Consider the following 17,488-nt stretch of genomic DNA (forward strand, 5'->3'; position numbering starts at 1 on the left):
AAGTCAAACAATTTAAAGGCAATGCTACCATATACGAACGAAGTGTATGTAAACTTCTGACCCACTGAGAAAGTGATGAAAGAAATAAAAGCTGGAATAAATCATTCTCTCTACTATTATTCTGACATTTCACATTCTTAAAATAAAGTAGTGATCCTAACTGACTTAAGACAGGGAATGTTTTCTAGGATTAAATGTCAGGAATTGTGAAAAACTGAGTTTATATGTATTTGGCTAAGGGGTATGTAAACTTCTGACTTCAACTGTATGTCCTTTATAGAATTGAACTGAATAGAGTCCGAGGGAAACTCTGGCCCAACTTACATTAAGTGCCTCCATTCTGTCTGAGCTCCAGGGAGAATATCTGCTAAGGTTATCTGGATTTCAATTTTTCTGTCAGCAACCATTAGAACTCTGTTAAACTCAGGGATTGTATTTTACTGTTGTATTGAAAGTCCAGGTTCCAATTGGATTTGGTCGAACAGTGATGTTCATGAAAAAATATGATTGCCCTCCCTTTTAACAAAGGTTGTGAGAAATCACTAAAGTGGGAGGAGGCATCTTATAACTTTGGGGTGAGGGGTCACTCCCTCCAACAAGCGATCAAGTCCTTGTCAAACGCAGCAGAAGAAAGCAGCAATTGGATTTGGATTAAAAGGAAAGACAACAACTGGGCTGCAAGATGAAGACAGGAGGGTATGGAACTGAGGGGGGTGTATCTGGGATGCCAGGTAGCACTGTTGAGCCCTCTGGAGACGTCGTGGGCTTATCAACAAAACGTCAAAGAAAGAGGGTGCCCACCTGATGACCCCGATGACATACCTACCCTCCCTCCTTGTCACCACTCCAAACCCACTGCCAACATCGAGGGTGCCAACTTACCATAGGGATTGAAACATCAAGTCCTAGTAGCTCTACTTACAAGAGGTATAATTCTGCACCAAAGAATTACTTTTGATAGAAGGATGCCCAAACAGAAGTGACAGAACAATGAAAACAAGGTTATAAACCATTATTTTTATGCTTTATGCACACATTATATATGTGGTTTGTCACTGGGAGCAGCATATGATTATTCCTAATATTACCAACCTTGCTCAGTATATAGAATAACACAAACAAAATGCTGGAGGAACTCAGCAAGTCAGGCAACATCTACGGAAATGAATAAAGAGTTGATGTTTCAGGCTAAGGCACTACATCAGGACCAGAAAGGAAGGGAGAAGAAGCCAGGTTAAGAAGGAAAGAAATATAAGCTAGCAGGTGATAGGTGAAGCCAGGTGAGGCGTGAAATTTGAAGCTGGGGAGAGGTAGGTGGAAAAGGCAAAGGACTGAAGAAGAAAGAATCTGACAGCAGAGGAGAATGGACGCCGGGAGAAAGGGAAGGAGGACAGGCACCAGAGGAAGGTAAGGAGAAGAGAAGGGGTGAGAGGATGCACAATATAAGATGCTCATTTTATTTCTCAGGCTGACAGCTTTCGTCCATTCTTTATCCGTCTCCATAGATGCTGTCTGACATGTCGCTTTCCCCCAGCATTTTGTGTGTATTACTCTGGATTTCCAGGAACTGCAGGATCTCTTGGGTTCAGTACCTAGGATAATATCTGACAGAAAGTGGACTGGGGAAATTCAACCCACATAAACATCAGAGAGCTCCACTTCAGTATTGAGTTTCAAGCTAGCCACTCGGCCTTGTAAAAAATACAAGGGTCGAGTCAGGAATGCTAATAACGTGACCTGGTTAATCCTGACACCACGTGCCAGACAAGAATGGCTGAATGTCTGGTATGACACGCTTAAAAAAAACTTCAGTATCTCACAATTTAGAATAATTAAAGAGTATCTAAATCAGACTATTCTCTCAGGACAAAAGGAATAACATAGAGTTCAATAAACAGGAAAAGGAAAGTGGAGATTACTGTCCTTGACATCACAACAGCGATATTAAGAAGCTGTGATAAAACTGAAGTCAACAGGAAGCAAAGGACAAACACTCCACTTGATGTCATCGCATCTTACAGAAATATTGTGGGTTGGATTTCAATCATCTCAGCCCTATGTAAATAATAGGAACTAGCAAACGTCATTCAGCAAGCCTCACTCCCCTAACATGCACACACACACATGCTTCAAGCCTTCACAACCATTCAACATGATCATGGCTGATTTGCCTCAGGCCTCATCTTTTCAGTACCAGTTTTCTATATCCCTTAATTCCCTGATCTTTCAAATAAATTATCTACTTCTTCTTGAAACACTCCCTATGACCCAGCTTCCACAAGCCTCTGGGCTAGAACATTCCAGAGATTCATCAGACCCTGCGAGAAACTCCCACACACCTTAGCTTGGAAACAGCTTCTCTCAGTCGTGTATTCATCTCCACTGATTTGAGATTCTCCCACCAATGAAGACTAATCTCAACTTCCACCACATTATACCCTTTTAGGATCTTTTATGTTTCAATAGGATCATTCTTCCATGCTCCAAGGTGTGTAGGTCTAATGCGATGGCTAATGGCTACCTGAGTGTTGAGGGAGTTTAACTTCCATCCATCGCGTTCTCAGCACCAAGCCTGTTGCTCCTCTAATTTGATTAGTCACAAACCAGAGTTTCCAACAAGTTGGTGAGGATGCTGTATATTTTCAAGGAGGTTTTTAAGAACATTCTGGAAGAGTTCTCAGTGTTCCAAATAATATGTCACTGTAACCAGGCTCAGCATAGAGTCACACTATTGAGTCCAGCTGTTTTTATCCCATTTGGTACTTGATAGTTCACAAGAAAATGCATGGTTTTTCCATCATATGATTTAGACTTAACAGCGATGACAATATTACAGACATTTATTGACCAATTGTACTTTCATTTGATTACTGTACATGTTCTGACATTATCATACAATCTGCAGCTGGACCGACGTGGGAATAACTGAGCAAAGCAACGGGACACAAGTGCCATTTATTCCCAAGGTTTACACTCCTAACAACACTCTGGAAAGCAATCCTTACACAGCAGAGCAGGACTCTACCTAATCATTCAATTAAATGCTCTGCACCTGAATGAGATAGAAACACTGCAAACATCTTGTTTGCACTGAAAATCCCAGGTCTCCCATTCAGTTTTCCGTTGTCTGTTGGCCACTTCAGGACAACTACCAACATTCACATGGAATGAAATAAATATAGAAAATTCTGGGAACACTCAGTCAGTAATATGTGCACTGTAGTGGTACATTTCAGTCCAACTTCTTACTTCATCCCCCCCTCTCCCACCCACCAGGCTTCATCTGTCACCTTCTAGCTTGCCCTCCTTACCCTCCACCCACCTTCTTATTCTGGCATCTTCCCCTCTCCTTTCCATTCCTGATGAAAGGGCTCCGCCTGAAACGTCAAGATTGAAAATCTGACTGAGTGTGTCATAACAACCTCTTACTCAATGTCAGCAAGACCAAGAAGGTGATTATTGATTTCAGGAGAAGAAAACCAGAGGCCCATGAGCCAGTCCTCATCAGAGGATCAGGGATGAGAGGGTCAGCAACATTAAATTCTTCATTGTTATCATTTCAGAGGTTTTGTCTTGGGCCCAGCACATTAGTGTAATTATGAAGAAAGCACAGCAGTGCCTCTATTTCCTTAGGAGTTTGCAAAGATATGGCACGACATCTAAAACTTTGGCAAACTTCCACAGATGTGTAGTGGAGGATATACCGACTGGCTGCATCATAGCCTGGTTTGGAAACACCAATGCTGTTGAAAGGAAAATCCTGCAAAAAGTGAGTACAGCCGTTTGTCACGGGTAAAGCCTTCTCAACCACTGAGCACGTCTACATGAAACGCTGTCACAGGAAAGCAGCTTCCATCGTCAGGGACCCCCTAACGTCCAAGTCATGCTCTCTTCTTGCTGCTGCCTCAGAAAGGAGGCACAGGAGCCTCAGGACTCACATCACCAGGTTCAGAAACAGTTACCACTCCTCAACCATCAGGCTCTTGAACCAAAGGGGATAACTTCGCTTGCCCCATCATTGAAGTGTTCCCTCAACCAATGGACTCACTTTCAAGGACTCTTCATCTCACGTTCTTAATTATTTATTGCTTATTTAGTTATTATTATTACTTCTTTTTATTTTGTATTTGCACAGTTTATTGCCTTCTGCACTCTGTTTGAATGCACAAGTTGAGCGGTCTTTCATTGATTCTGTTATAGTTATTATTCTATGGATTTATTGAGTATGCCCACAAGAAAATGGATCTCAGGGTTGTATATATGTACTTTGCTAATAAATTTACTTTGAACTTTGTTTATTCATTTCCATAAATGCTGCCCGACCTGCAAAGCTCCTCCAGCATTTTGTGTGTTGTGTAACTAAGATGTTACTACTTACCTGGATACTCTGTCTTCAGTTATATCCTTCCGTTTTGCACTAAGGGTCTTGCTTTTAATGCTATATATAATTTGTATGGTATGGTATTTGTATGACATAACGTTATGTATAATTTGCACTCTGTGTGTTGTCTGTACCTGTTGCCTATGGTGCTGCTGGGAGCAAATTTTTCATTGCACGGTACATCACCATGCTTGTGAACATGGCAAAAAATATATGGATTTTTCCTGGGAAGCTTCATTTAGAATGTCTCAAACATCCAGGTGAGGTTTAGCCAATCTTTTCACTGTAAAATAAGGAATGAAAACAGAAAATTCAGGTAATATAGATCACAGCTTTGGGAAACCCTGGTAAATGTACCTTAGAGAGTAGATGGTGTACACTCTGGCCTCTTCAACAGATTAGCCTTTTGTGCCTTGACTGGTGAGGGAGTGGTACTAGAGACAACCGATGCACTAGATCTGGGTTTCCCAACCTTTTTTATGCCATGGACCTCTACCATTTAACTGAGGGGTCCATGGGCCGCAGGTTGGGAGCCCCTGCTCTAGACGGTGGGAAGAACAGCACCAGCTCCTTCACAGATACTGTGTCATTCCACCCCTCCCCACCCCAGTATCAAGGACATCTACAAGAGGGGATGTCTTAGGAAGGCAACATCCATCATCAGGGACACCAACCATCCAGCACACGCCCTCTTCTTGATGATGCCATCAGGTAGGAGGTACAGGAATCTGAAGGCCCAGACCTCAAGGCCGTACAACAGCTTCTGCACCACTGCCCATTCAGGTTCTTGAACTGAAAAACCCTGACACTATCTCAGATTATATTTCTTTTTCTCTTTGTCCACCTTACACTTAGTCAGCCGGTGGTGTAGTAGCATCAGCACTGGTCTTCAAGGTGAATGGTCTGGAGTTTGAACCCAGCCACCACACCTAATGTAGATGAACTGAACACACTGATGTGGGAGGGGGAGAAGTGGAGAGTCCGTCACCGTGTCCGACGCCGGCCCCCTAGGCCTGAGTCGACATAGTAGTAGTAGTACCCCTTGCACAGGGTGTGTGTCTTCCATCTGTGCTGGGTTGAGCGTCAAGCTAGCAACTGATAAAATCTACGGAAACAGCAAACATGCTGTCTGAAAAGGAACAACAATGATCTTAACTAGAGTGTTTATGCTGATTTTGTTTATTTAATTACTACGCAAGTGTAGGTTGTGTATAATTTATGTTAATTTAAGTTTATATTAACTTATGGATGCCTTCCCTGTAATTACAATTGCTACGTAAAGCTAATTTTTATGCTGTTTATACCCTGTGTATATATGCCTTTGAATACAATACACCTGAATTTAAGCTCCTATTGTCCATCACACTTGAAATATCCCACATCTATCAATCAGCAATTCTTATGCCGTCCAGTACCTGGATAAACATCCTTACGATACAGATCTGGAGGAGGTTCACGTGAAGTGCAAACATTGGCACAGACCACTTTGACCAAATGAAGTACTTCTTAATCAGATTCAGGTTTATTATCACTGACATGAGTCATGAAATGTGTTGTCTTGTCGCAGCAGTACAGCACAAGGTATAAAAAAATACTGCAACTCACAATAATAAATATATAAAGAGTGCAAAGGAGGAATCGTGATGTAGTGGTCATGGGTTCATGGATTGTTCAGAAATCTAGTAGCAGAGGGGCTAGAAGTTATTCCTAAAATGTTGAGTGCGTGTCTTCGGGCTCCTATATTTCTTCTCTGGTGGTAGTAATGAGAAGACGGCATGTCCCAGATGGTAAGGGTCTTTAATGATGGATACTTGAGGCTCTGCTTTTTGAAGATATCATTGATGATGGGGAGGGTTGTGCCCATGATGAAGCTGGTTGAGACTGCAAACCTCTGAAGCCTCTTTCAATCCTCTGCTTTGTGTAACCCCTTGTAACAAGAGTGCGACTGACAGAAGTATTAGACTCCTGCTCCTCAAAACAACATGCCTTGCATGCTAATGCTAGTTGCCGGTAATGAAGGCATCACTCACATCATTCCAAGGACATGGAGTTCCAACTTTCTTCCCCAAACTCCTCCTGAATACAATTCCTATACAGTTATCTACAAAACTGGCTGCCATACAAACACACCAAGTAATGCAGTTAAGCCGGAGTTTTAAGCATGTCCTGATGAAGCATCTCAGCCCGTAACTTTGACTGTTTACTCTTTTCCATAGATCCTGCCTGGCCAGCTGCGTTCTCCAGCATATTGTGTGTGTTGCTCGGAGTTTTAAACCTCCCAGTTCAGCCTCTTGATGGAAAGAATGTAACTGCCTACGTGATCCAAGCCTCGCAGAGACCTGCGACGTGCAAAAACGGCAAATTATTTTCAAAGAACTTTATAATTTACCTGCATTTTTCAAATACCCTTGCTGGCAATTATGCAATTTGGACCATTCCAAATGCCTAAAATTTAAGAGTTGACAAATTAAAGTTTTCTGGTATTCGCCTTCCGACAAGAAACAATAAGAGTCTTGTAGAAATTAGTTCTTGTGTGTGGTCCGCACAGCAGAGTCTCGTCCAACAAGAGCAGTAACCTGTTGACTGAGAAAGGCCTCACTTGATTCAAATTGGATCTTAAGGAATAGGGGTCGCCCATTTGCTATTCAAACTTGCTGCCACAGATATAATCAGACCTCTATGTAAGTTCAAACCAATCTATAATTACATACTGCATGCCAACGTTTAGTTTTCACTTTTATCTTGGCAAACATGTGCACTTACTGATGCTGAGGGGACGACAAAAAAATGCTTTCCAGCTTGGTATTTAACTAGGTATAATAATCACATCTAACTCAGGGGTACTGGATTCTTCAAAGGTGCCTGAAGAATTTGCCTGAAGAACTCCTTCCACCCAATTTTTTGATGTGGTATCTGGCCTACACAGTGCCTGTGTTTCAGGTTAAAGGGCTCAATTTGTCCGAGGCACTTACTTGTCCAACAATCTTCCAGGGTCGTTCCCCTCCTATTTCTGTAGTTTGAGGGCCAAGACCTGTTTCAAGCCTGTTTGGAATACTAGATGGAGATCAATCCTGCCATTTAGCTTGAAGATCTCAAGTCGACAGCAGCCAAACCAATGGTCTTCAGTGGGGTAAACATCTTCCTGAACTTGACAAAGCCAAGAACGTTTCTCCGGCTTGAAACACAAACCTCAGCCTGCCAGCGTCCTCAAAACTCTACCACATCTTGTGGGTGAGGAGGGTTCGCAGCCTGATGCCACTATTGCTGTTTGGGTCCTTTGGGGTACCTTACGGTTCATGCCTGATCTCGGCCCCAAACGTCAACGGTACCTCTTCTTATAGATGCTGCCTGGTCTGCTGTGTTCACCAGCACTTTTTGTGTGTGTTGATTGAATTTCCAGCGTCTGCAGATTTCCTCATGTTTGCGAACTCAATTTGGCTTAATATGATAAATACTGTCGGGATATTTTTGTTGGTGGGGGAAGGCGAAAACTGAAGGACAGATGTCTTGTTGAAGGGATCAGCCACTTAAGATTAGAACGAGGAGGAGCACTGGAAGGTCCTTGGGCCAGTGCAGAGTGCAGGACATATTGGACACTTCAAACTGACATAGAGATACTGTATGTAACCTTAACCCTAACACTAATGCAGTTACCACATCAGAAAATTGGGTGGAAGGAGCTTTTCAGGAGTGGATATATTAAAAGCAAATTCCTTGGACACCATTGAGGAAACCTGAGCTGGATGCGATTATCACAAATACCAAATTGATGTAGGGTCTCAGTCTAAAATGTTGACTGTTTATTCCCCACCATAGATGCTGCCTGACCTGCTGAGTTCCTCTGGCATCTTGTGTGTGTGTTGCTCAAGATTTCCAGCATCTGCAGAATCTCTTGTGTCTACCATGAGAAGGATGTAAAGCCTCTACCCCAATGACCACTAAAGGTCAAGTCATCCAATATATTTAAATCAGAGGCAAGGAGTGTTTTAGACCAAAGGTTTGTCAACGGGTGTGATTGGGCAATAAACTGGAAATGAAGCCAAACTTTAGATACACTCTAGTGCAGATTAGGACACCAGATGAAGAATCCCAACTTGAAACGTTGACTGTCCATTTTCATCCATAGATGCTGCCAGGCCCCTTGAGTTCCTCCAGCTTTTGAAGTGTTGATCCAGATTCCAGCATCTGCAAAATCTGTCTCTGTCAGATAAGTCCAGATGTCTGCGATCAGATAGTTGCACAGCACTACAGCTCAGGAACAGGCCATTCAGCCCATCTAGTCCATGCCAAACTCTTATTCTGCCCAGTCCCCTGGACCACAGCCCTCCATACCTATTGCATCCACGTACTTGATGGCAGAGTCTCCTCCAGCCAGATCTAGTGTCCACAGTCTTCTCACTGATGTGCTTCCCTCATCCAGATGTTTTGGGGTCTCTTTGTTGCTGCTCTTAACCTCAGCACCAACACGATCACTGGCAGCACATGGAGGAAGCCCCTTTCCAAAACTCCACTGAAACCTTGAACAGCCCCCAGCTTTGTCAACACTGTCAAAACCATTAGTTTCAAATGTTACTGACACTTAGACATTTCAAATCATTAAAACTGAAGGACTTTTAAAAGGATCAGAGGGATCCATAGGACTCTCAAAGCTGCTGCACAGGTTGACTCTGTGGTTAAGAAAGCATACGGTGCATTGCCCTTCATCAATCGTGGGACTGAGTTCAAGAGCCGAGAGGTAATGTCGCAGACCCCACTTGGGGTACTGTGCTCAGTTCTGGTTGCCTCACAGTAGGAAGGATGGGGAAACCATAGAAAGGGTGCAGAGGAGATTTACAAGGATGTTGCCTGGACTGGGAAGCATGCCTTATGAGAATAGGTTGAGTGAGCTTGGCCTTTTTACCTTGGAGTGACGGAGGATGAGAGGTGACCTGATAGAGGTGTACAAGATGATGAGAGGTATTGATCGTGTGGATAGTCAGAGGCTTTTCCCAGGGCTGAAATGGCTAGCATGAGAGGGCATGGCTTTAAGGTGCTTGGAAGTAGGTACAGAGGAGATGTCAGGGTTAAGCTTTTGAACACAGAGAGTGATGAGTGCATGGAATGGGCTGCCGGCGACGGTGGTGGAGGCAGATATGATAGGGTCTAGTACATGGAGCTTAGAAAAATAGAGGGCTATGGGGTACCCTAGGTAATTTCTAAGATAAGGACATATTCAGTACAGCTTTGTGGGCCAAAGGGCCTGTATTGTACTGTATGTTTTCTATGTTTCTAAATTAAACATTATCAAAGGTGAATTTTTAAATGGTAACAACATTAACAAGTAGTTATAAACAAATTAAGATATGGGATCAACAAAGGGCATGTGAGAGGGGGTAAGTTCAAAGATGTGCGGGGCAAGTTATTTAGAGACTGGAAGGTGTCTGGCACGCAGTATGTCACAATATACTCTGAAATTCATTTTCTTGTGGGCATACTCAGTAAAGCCAGGAATCGGAATCATAATCAGGTTTAATATCATTTATTTATTTGTTGTGAAACTTTTCATCTTTGCGGCAGCACTACAATGCAATGCATAATAATAGAGAAAAATATCATGAATTTCAGTAAGTATATAATATAGTATATTAAATAGTAAGTAGTGCAAAAATAAAAAATAAAAGATTTTAAAAGTAGTGAGGAAGTGTTCATGATTTCAATCTCCTTTCAGAGATCGGATTGCAGAGGGAAGAAGCTGTTCCCGAATCACTGAGTGTGTGCCTTCAGGCTTCTGTACCTCCCTCCTGATGGTAGCAATGAAAACAGGCCATGTCCTGGGTAACAGGGAACAATGAAAGACCACAAGCAACAGGACAGTTAATAACCAATGTGTAAAAGACAACAAATTATACAAATACAAAAGAAAAAGAAGAAATAATAATAAATAAATAACGAATAAATATCGAGAACATGAGATGACGAGTCCTTGAAAGTGAGTCCATAGGTTGTGGATACGGAAACAAACGTATAGTGGCATGCAAAAGTTTGGGCACCCCTGGTCAAAAATTCTGTTACTGTGAATAGTTAAGTGAGTAGAAGATGAACAGATCTCCAAAGGTCGTAAGTTAAAGACTAAACATTCTTTTCAACATTTTAAGCAAGATTAGTGTATTATTTTTGTTTTGTACAATTTTAGAGTGGAAAAAAGGAAAGGAGCACCATGCAAAAGTTTGGGCACCCCAATAGATTTGAGCTCTCAGATAACTTTTACCAAGGTCTCAAACCTTAATTAGCTTGTTAGGGCTATGGCTTGTTCACAGTCATCGTTTGGAAAGGCCAGGTGATGCAAATTTCAAAACTTTATAAATACCCTGACTCCTCAAACCTTGTCCCAACAATCAGCAGCCATGGGCTCCTCTAAGCAGCTGCCTAGCACTCTGAAAATTAAAATAAATGATGCCCACAAAGCAGCAGAAGGCTATAAAAAGATAGCAAAGCATTTTCAGGCAGCCGTTTCCTCAGTTCATAATGTAATTAAGAAATGGCAGTTAACAGGAACGGTGGAGGTCAAGTTGAGGTCTGGAAGACCAAGAAAACTTTCCCAGAGAACTGCTCATAGGATTGCTAGAAAGGCAAATCAAAACCCCTGTTTGACTGCAAAAGAGCTTCAGGAAGATTTAGCAGACTCTGGACTGGTGGTGCACTGTTCTACTGTGCAGCGACACCTGCACAAATATGACCTTCATGGAAGAGTCATCAGAAGAAAACCTTTCCTGCGTGCTCACCACAAAATTCAGCATCAGAAGTTTGCAAAGGAACCTTTAAACAAGCCTAATGCATTTTGGAAACAAGTCCTGTGGACTGATGAAGTTAAAATAGAACTTTTTGACCACAATGAGCAAAGGTACGTTTGGAGAAAAAAGGGTGCAGAATTTCATGAAAAGAACACCTCTCCAACTGTTAAGCACGGGGGTGGATCGATTATGCTTTGGGCTTGTGTTGCAGTCAGTGGCACAGGGAACATTTCACTGGTAGAGGGAAGAATGAACTCAATTAAACACAGTACCAGCAAATTCTGGAAGCAAACATCACACCGTCTGTAAGAAAGGAAAGATGAAAAGAGGATGGCTTCTACAACAGGATAATGATCCTAAACACACCTCAAAATCCACAATGGACTACCTCAAGAGGTGCAAGCTGAAGGTTTTGCCATGGCCCTCACAGTCCCCTGACCTAAACATCATCGAGAATCTGTGGATAGGCCTCAAAAGAGCAGTGCAGGCAAGACGGCCCAAGAATCTCACAGAACTAGAAGCCTTTTGCAAGGAAGCATAGGCGAAAATCCCCCAAACAAGAATTGAAAGACTCTTAGCTGGCTACAGAAAGCATTTACAAGCTGTGATACTTGCCAAAGGAGGTGTTACTAAGTACTGACATGCAGGGTGCCCAAACTTTTGCTTCAGGCCCTTTTCCTTTTTTGTTATTTTGAAACTGTAAAAGATGGAAACAAAAAAGTAATCTTGCTTAAAATATTAAAGAAACGTGTCATCTTTAACTTTATGCCTTTTGGAAATCAGGTCATCTTTTAATCGCTTAGCTATTCACAGTAACAGAAATTTTGACCGAGGTGCTCAAACTTTTGCGTGCCACTGTAGCTTTCTTGTTGCTTTCCTGCCTGCAGCCAGTATTTGGTAAGGGTCACGTCCAGCACCAGGTTACACAGTGATTCTCCAGTGTAGATACTGGCAAATCTCAGACAGGGCCCCACTGTTAGTGCAGTGATCAGAATGCAGGCAATAAATCAAATCTAATCAACATGTAATCATTGCACCCATCTTAAGAGGAAAGCTTCTTATAAGGAAAGGTCGAGCAAGCTTGAGGGCTTTTCTCTTTGGAGCAAAGAGGGATGAAAGGAGACTTGATAAAGTGATAAGAGACATGGCGTGCACAGCCAGTGTGTGTTTCTCAGGGTCGCAATGGGTAATATGAGAGGAAATACTTTAAGGTGATTGGAGGGAAGTATAGAGGTAGGTTTTTTTTTACACAGACAATGGGGGGTGCATGAAACGCCTTGCCATGGGCGTTGGTAGAGGCAGATGTATTAGGGACATTTAAGAGACCCTTTGATAGGCACATGAATGAAAGGAAAATGGAGATCTATGTAGGAGGGAAGGGTTAGATTGTCCTTAGAGTAGGTTAAATGGTCAGCACAACATCGTGGCCCATTGGGTCTGTGCTATTCCTCACTGTTTTATATTCTTAAGTGCAAGCGGCCCGATCGCCTTTTGGAGCTGAGTGGCACATGTTGAACATTCCAGCCATTCTCCAGGGTAAAAAGAATGTTCAATAATGACTCCAGCATTTTGTGTGAAGTCTGCGTCTGCCTGGAAATTGATTACAGCCATTTACTTTCCTTCAACAACTTGGCGTGGCAAGATTCCTCATTGTTACCAAAATTCAGCGCTGCTACCTGCATGGCCTGCCTAGTTTTTTTTCCTGCAGTGCTTAGTGATAATTATACTGAATTGTAGAGGATTTTTGCATCTGTACTTTGTTGCTGCACACTGTATGATTCTAGCTAAAGCTTTCAAGTAAAATCTGGGGGGCATTAGCTAGAAGGGATCGCAGCAGTGTTGAAAGAAACTGGGCAAGATAATAGAACAGAATATCACAGAGTCATCGAGCTGTAAAGCAAAGAAAGAGACCTTTTGGCCTATGCTTCTTGTGATGCCTATCTGGGCCAATCTCTTCTGTCTACATTAGGCCCACATCCCTCCCCTCCTTTCTTAACGAAGTACTTCTCTAAATGCCCTTTATACCTTGGATCAGCCTCTTCCACATCCTCTAGCTCCTCATTCCTTATAACCACAATCCCCTGTGAAAAATTTGCCCCTCCGATCTTCTCTAAATTTCTCCCTTCCCGTCTTTAACCTGTAGTGTTAAGTAAGACTCTGCTGCTCTGGGGAAAAAAGATTCTGGCGATCCACCCTATCTATGCCCCTCAAAACTTTATAAAACTCTGTAAGGTCACCACTCAACCTTCTTTGCTCCAGTGAGCACAAATCCAGCCTATCCAATCTCTCTTTGTAGCTAAAGCGCTCCGTTCTAGGCAACAACCTGGTGAATTTCTTCTGCACTCTTTCTAATGCTACCGCAGCCTTCCTGGAGTGTGGTGATTAGAACTGTACACTATACTCCAAGTGTGGCCTAACTTATGCAATGTACAGCTGCAATGTGACATCCCAACTCTTACACTGAAGGCCTTGGCCTAAGAAAGTGAACCTGACAAATGTCTTCTTCACTACCCCAGCCACCTGTGTCATTTTGGAAAGGATGCACTTGCACCCCAATGTCTTTCTGGTCATCAGCATTCCTAAGGTCCCAGCCATTTACTCTCCTGGTAGTTCAGAAGGGGGTTTTGATCTCTCAAACTTCCGAATCTGAGGTAGGAGAACTGGTTCTGAGCAAAGCTCGTAGTTTCTTACTCTATAAGCAATAAAGATCCAAGGTGATGATGTATTGTGGAAAAATACCTCTTTATTGAGTTAAATCAGTACAATTTCACACAATTACAATGAGAAACCTGAATATATATTTGTTTTCCAAAATCAGTGATAATTCTTTACAAACATCTTACAGCAACAATCAGATATGATGTACAAATAGCCACTGGCACAGACTTGGACGGCTGTACTGCGGTTCAAAGGTCAATGAGTGGGAATCTGCAGCATAGTGAACCTGGCCAAGGGTGAAAGCCAGCACCACATCAGTGATTATACCGGGGTAAGGCTCTGGCATTTCAAGAGAACAGAGGTGAATTGCTTCACTGAACTTTGTAAGCAGTGGAAAGCCAATGAGAACAAAAAATTCCACAGCTGTTTAGATCACAGAATGGGCTTAAAGTAATGTAGAAAAATGTACAGTGTGTTCTGTCAAAATGGACTTCAGTGACAAGACTATTTGGAGTCTCCCCACTGTATGTAGCAAATGCAAACAGGTCACGATGGAGTCAAAATCTCAGTCTCCTTTTTATTCTGCAACAGTCAAAGCAAACTGATTTAATTTTCTGATACTATCTTTTGTTTTTCCAACACAACGGCATTTATAAAAGTATTTGATTGACCATATAAAGCACACTTCAGTGGAGTTGCTATTTTCTTCCCTGTTTGCCTTTATAATTATAGTACTGTGCAAAAGTCTTAGGCACATATATATAGCAAGGGTGCCTAAGACTTTTGCACAGTATTGTTTATTATGTCTTTCCAGTTACCAAATAACACTTAATACTACTCAGCTAACACAAAGCTAAAGCCTTTTATTTCAGTCCTAGTCCATCACAGGCAAAGCCCTCCCACCATTGAGCACATCCACAAGGAGCGCTGCCACAAGAAAGCAGCATCCATCATCAAGGACCCCCACCATCCAGGCCATACTTTTTTCTTGCTCAACCCGACGCCAAACCCATTCCACAACCTATGGACTCGTATTCAAGGACTACAACTCATGTTATCAGTATTAATTAATTAATTATCCACCTTTTTACTTGCAGCTTGTCTCCATTTGCACATCGGTTGTCGGTCTTTGTGCATAACTTTTCACTGATTGTATTATCTTTCCTGATCCTACAGTGAATGCCTTCAAGAAAATGGATCTCAAGGTAATATGTGGTGACATAGGCATACTTTGAACTTTAATCTATTTTAGCCCTCAAACATTAATCTATGCCACAGTACAAAGCCAGGTATTGTAGGAACTGGGACCTACAAAGATGCTTACCGAGCATGGGTTTCTGCTGAGACAATGGTCAACAAAGCAATGAGGCAGTACTTTGTGTGCTCTAACAGCACCATCTTCTGGCTACTTCATAGTAGACTGAAACCAAACATTGAACACCAGCATCAACAGATCAGGTTTTGGTGCTGGTTGTGTGACAATTTCACCTGCTGTCAAAATTCACCTGCAAAATCTTCTATGGATTAACAGAGCAATGTAACAAGACAGGATGGCCTCACTTATACATTAAATGAAAATTTATTAGTTGATAGTTTTGAGAGTGGTAACCTGACCTACTTTCATTAAAATTGCCTTTATCCATACAAATACTTGTGAATAAGGTTTGAATGCATTATCTCTGAGTAACACGATTGCTAATTATTTAAATAAAACTTGCATTGGTTTACTAGTTTTTGTGGTGTACACCATTTAGTTTCTTTGTAAACAAACTATTTTTAAACACATTAAGTTTTCAGAAGTACCAACTTGTGCACCTAAAAAGCTCAGTTTGCTTTGAGCAGACGTATCATGGCAGCGTAAAGCTTCACAGCGCCAGCAGTCTGGTTCACACCCCCCTGCTGCCTGATAGGAGTTTGCGCATTTTCCCAAAGACTGCGTGGATTTCCTCTGGGTGCTCCAGTTTCTTCCCACTTCCCAAAGACACAGGGGTTAGTAGGGTCATTGATCACATGTGCGCAATTGGGCGGTATAGACTTCTACCATGCTGAATCTCCAAATAAATAAATATCCAACATCCTTGTTATAATCAGGAGAACGGCCATCTATGTAGGCAGGACTAGATTCAAGCCAAATGTTATCTCACACTGGTGTAAATAACATGGAAGTGTAACTGCATGCAAAGACTTTTGTACTTCAACACCCCAACCTGCTGCTGTAGTCTCACCGATTTCACACACATGGTGAGGTCAAAGCAGGTGTAACTGCTATAAGCGTGCAATTCAGTCATGTTTTGCTAAGCACTGGCTCAGGATGTCCGGGATTACACCTGTGCTGAACTTAAACTGAGATGAACAGACTCCACCGGTCTCTGCATCAGCTCGTCCCTCTGCTAATGGACACTGAGGGGCTGACCCAATGTGGAATTCCCTCAAATTACTGGTTTGTATCACACCAGGAGGCCACATGACTGGCAAAGGTACCATGTACTGTATATAAAAATGTGCAAACGCTACCAATATATACAACCATGAACACTGTAAACAGACTGAATGACTCAACCAATGTAAGGAACCATGCACTGTTTTTGTCAATTCTATTTATATGTATTTTTATTGAGATTTATTTTTGAAATTTTTTTTAAAAAACTCTTCCAGTTACAACTAGTGCCAATACTGCCAATGTCTTGTGCCTGATTAAGACGCTAATTGAGTTTTGCACAGAAAATTGGGATCGCTGTTCTTGAAGTACCTGTTGGATCTTTCAGGAACAGTGGAGGGAAGTGGGGATCCCAGTACAGTGACGATACAGGATCCCCATGAGTTAAGACAACTATCCAGCCCCTCATCCTTTAAACTACCATCTCTGATCTCCATTTTGTCCCCACCCGTCAAGACTGTTGATTCACCATCAACTTGTGTTTGCATCCCCAATTCTGTGCCCATCAGTGTAAAGATCACTCTCCGCCACCGTCATAAACTCGGGCAGAGCAGTGGCACAGTCAAACCTAGGACTATTGCCACCCTGAACTCAACAGTGGAGCAGAGAACAGGGCGGGACCAAAAAAAATTCAAAATGGGCAATGTCCAGTCAACAATGTCCAAGGCCCAACCATTGGGCCAGTAATGCCCATCAGCGCTCCACTCCTGTGCCCACTTTTTTTGGGTACAATGGATTCTCTGAGCTCAACCCCCCAAAACACAGCTACATAATATTTCAATGATGCAGGAGAAAATTAATAGTTTGAGGGGCAACACGAGGGAAGTATCTAAAATTGTGAAAGGCTTAGATAGGGTAGAAAGTGTCTCTCCCCACCCCAGGGAAAAATGTCAAATATTAGAGGTCACAGCTTTAAGATGCGAGGGAAAACGTTTAAATGAGATCTGTGAGTCAAGTTCCTTAAAAAATAGATGATGGGAGGTGCCTGGAACGCACTGCCAGGACAGGTGGAAGCAATGTTTACTAGACTTTCCGACATGAACAAAATGGGAGAGAAATTTGTCACACGTATATTGAAACATCAATACATACAACTCATTGCATCGCTTGAGTCGAGGACGTGCTGGGAGCAGCCACAAATATCAATGTGTTTCCGATGCCAACATAGCATGCTCACAACTTACTAGCCCTAACTGGAACATGGGAGGAAACCAGAGCACCCAGGGGAAACCCACGCAGTTA

This window comes from Mobula birostris, chromosome 24 (assembly GCF_030028105.1).
Source record: "Mobula birostris isolate sMobBir1 chromosome 24, sMobBir1.hap1, whole genome shotgun sequence".
NCBI lineage: Eukaryota > Metazoa > Chordata > Chondrichthyes > Myliobatiformes > Myliobatidae > Mobula > Mobula birostris.